Source organism: Lactuca serriola, chromosome 5 (assembly GCF_051521515.1).
Source record: "Lactuca serriola cultivar US96UC23 chromosome 5, Lser_US96UC23_V15, whole genome shotgun sequence".
NCBI classification, from domain to species: Eukaryota; Viridiplantae; Streptophyta; class Magnoliopsida; order Asterales; family Asteraceae; genus Lactuca; species Lactuca serriola.
The window spans coordinates 291,848,588-291,852,696 of NC_136412.1; positions in this window are offsets into that span (position 1 = coordinate 291,848,588).

The window sequence follows — 4,109 nt, forward strand, 5'->3', positions numbered from 1 at the left end:
CGGGCAATTCGGCTGATTTTTCATATTTTATTATATAATAATAATCATGAAACACATAATATTCATATATTTTTTCTTTATTAAGTCAAATAGGTTACAATTTTTGAACCTAACTATTACTTTGGTTAAGATTATTTATTCTAGGTAATCTTCTAAAAAATCATTTTTAACACTTACTATATCTTAATCGACTAGCCTAAATCTGCAGGTGTTACAGTTATCTCCCCCTTAGGATGATTATGTCCCTGGATCATCAAAAAAACAGGGTTTTTATAATGACTCCATACGTTCCCTTTTCATTCTGGGTGGTAATCGTAACTCTTATGTCCTTTCAAATGATTATCTAACTCTAGGACTCCTTTACTGCTGGCGGTGCGTAATCCTGCACCCGCTCTTTATCCTATGTTGGACTTTCAGTCGTAGACTTCGAGTTACAAACTCGGTCCTTATTGGAGACTCCTACTTCTTTTTAAACATACCTAACTTAAGATAAGGTCTTTACTTCGATTACCGTAACAGAACGATGGGACATGTTCTAATGACCTCTCGTCGTATGATGCAACGCTTAGACTCAAGTCTTTTTGAGTCAGATTCTAGAATAGAAGATACCTTCCTTCATGTTATAATGTGGTATAATCACATTCTATCACGTAACACTTCTAGCTACAAGCTTCTTACTTTTATGGTGATTGTGATACTTCTATTGATCGCTTCGATTATCTTTCACTTCAATCTTCTGGCTTAAGTCGGATGCTACATCGAACTTGGTTCTCTAAACCACGTAACATACTTATCCTAGTCGGACTAATAGGGTCGTAATTGCAATCATCTTCTTAGTAATTACCGAAATGATGGTAACGACAGACATGAACAAAACAGAATCAATTACTAGCGCCTTGGTAACCTTGTGACTTTACCTGATCCAAGTGTGAGTCATGTGCTTCCAGTAGTATAGGCCCCTACTACCTTTCACACCTACTCATACTTGTCCCAAGTATTCCATCTCAGTTCACCAAGTCACCATACAAGAATTTCACATAGTTATTTAACACATCGGATAACATTACTAAGGTTATATTATTTCTTGAAATGATTACATAGATATTCAAGTCCACCCTATATTATTCCTCTTATATTTGGCTATACCACATGACACTATGTATATGGGTACTTTATATCTCGATTCTTCAGATATATAGATCCTTACTCTTGGTCCCTTGCATTATCACCTGCTTCATTAAGGATCACTTGGAATGCTCTTGCCTTTGGCTTCGGTTCTGCATTCGGTCTTGTTGCTTAATTTTTCTTTGGGAAGTCCGTAGAAATAGGCCCCTCTTCATTACATCTATAACACACCTCTTGTTAACTGTACACTCATTGGCTTAATGCCCAGTCTTTCCACACTTGAAACAAGTCACGTCCTGGCCACATTTTCCAGAGTGTTTCTTTTTTGCACTTCTCACTCCATTTTGTTTCACCTCCTCCTCCTCCTCCAGAATTTGAGAACATGTTGTTCTTGTTAGACCTTAAAGATCCCTCAAATTTCGTCTTCTCTCCAACTTCAACCTTGTTGGCGGTTCTGTCTTTGATCATTTCTTCAATAGACTTAAAATCCCAGATGGATGCCTCAAGAGTAGGTGTCTAGCGTGCTAGCACGGTGTACTCCCATGGTAGTCCTTTTGCATACCTATTAATTTTTTTTAGCTCATCAGGGATGATGCGCAAAGCAAACTCCATCTTGTATGTGGAGGCATTGGTATACACATCAATGGGCATGTTGCCCTTCTTTAATGTCAGAAACTGGTTTTCTAGCTCTAGCAGGTTTTGGGCTAAGCAGAACTTGCGTTTAAAGTGTACTAAGAATTCTGCCCATGTTAGTTGTAGTGGCTTATTGGGACTTATGGTATTTCCCAAGGTGTTCCACCAATGAACAACACCACCTCTAAACTGATGCACAACATAAGTGGTTTGTAACTTGACCTTGCAACCACATGTAATGAAAGCTAGCTCCATTTCAGAGATCCACTCCATAACTCCGATTGGATCTTCTTTCCCAGTAAAAGTTGATGGTTTGCAAGTCGTTAAGTCTTTATACTTGCATCCGTTCCTTTCAATTCCTTCATCTTGGTTATTTCTTCTAACCACTGGCGATTCAGCTTGACTAACAGTTATACTATAATTCCCTTCTTCTGACTGTTGGATGTTCAGTCAGGTGGACAATTGGTACAGTAGGTTCATCCATATTATGTTGAATTAGATGCCTTGTTTCTTCCATCTAACGATCCAACATCATTTGTATCATTGCTTGTACTCCTTCCATTGTGATTTGCTCGGTTACAGCTGCGACTCGTGGTGCACACTCAATCACTTGTGGCTAAGGCTGACAGTTTCCATTACTATTTCCTAATCTGCTGCAAGTTCTCACTGTTTCTATCTATACACTCTAGCAAATGTTCAGTGTACAACAACGGGAATTAAGATATGGAAATCTTTATTTACGATAGACGTATAAATCTCTTTATCACTCTGAAAAGTTACATGCCAGTTCTAATACCATAATTAAACGTTTAGAAATCTAAACACATAAATTTTTTCCAGATCCGGTCGGCAATAGACCATAGATCTGATCAAATGATAGTATCATAAAGCATATAAGGCATCTTATAGCATAAACCATTTAGCATATAAAAGCAATTTAGGCATCCTCCGTAAATAAGCTATTGCTTGTGTCTATTCAGGCATACTTCCTAAATATAGCAGACACTCATCTCACGATCATCACTTGACATTCTAAGTTTAAGTATAGAACTTTCTTAAAATTCCTAGTTCGCTTAAACTAATGCTCTGATACCAACTGTGACATCCCCAAATTCATAGTCATTTTAAAAATTTTATATATGCTTATTTAAAAATCAGAGTATCCTTTTTATAAAAAAATAGTATTGAAGAATTTGTTCCCAAAAAACATGATAAAGATGTTATCAAAACATTTCCGGAGAAATGTGTTTTTATTTACAACATTGGGATGTCATCGTCAATACAAAAACATAAGAATAATGGAATATTAAAAGCCTTACAGTAATTAAACTAGTGGCCTAATACTCCTTGAATCTATTAGTTGAATGTATCTTTCATATAGCCACCTGTGATACAATAAACTAAGTGGGTCAGGTTAGGAAACCTGCTAGTACATAGGGTTTTCAACCTACAATAATATAATTATTATGTTTAATCATCAAACAATTAACCCAATTTCTCATCCCCATTATCTTTTTTATTCTTAAGGATCTTTCCTAAGAATCATCTATTCTTTATTTATTCATTCCTAAGGATTGTCCTAAGGAATAGGCATGAAGTCCAATGCTGCCAGGAATTATCTAACAGACACTAAGTTCATAGCTGCCAATGTTCATTCATAAGGCACTAAGTCCATAGCTGTCAGGGTTTTTAGAGTGCATCTGGTGAACACATAATGCAAATGTTATCTATTAGGCACAGTTGCCAATATTATCCATCAGGCGTAGCTGCCAGGATATTTAGAGTACATTTGGTGAACACATAGTTCAAAAACACCTACAAGTTGCGAGCCTGGTAGTGTTCCCCAGGACTGTCTAGAATAGTCTGTGGCCGTCATCTATACTCTACTAGATGACTGCATTAGCGTGAAAGTCAAGGATTATCATTATCTTACACCTCTCTACCTATATATCATATCTCATCATCCATATCATCTTTCATCTACCCATCTTTACACAATATATTTATAGCTATAAAAAATACATATATGGTTTAAATGAAGTAAAACATGTATAATTGTTCATCTAGCATAGATATTAGGAACACAGATAATAAACACGTGTAGCATGTATTAATATTAAATACTTCATATCTATATAAGATGAAAGTAGCTATGCACTCACTTCTTAAAGTGAACCCTATGAATCCTTACGATTTCCCTTACATAGGTCTCTGCCAACTTCTGCATAGAGCCATAGACCAATTCTCTTGTGTGGCTATGAAATGCGCACTCTTCGTAAGTCGGTCTACTACAACCCATATCATGTCATGACCCCTCTTTGTCTTCGGCAACTTTGTTATGAAGTCCATGG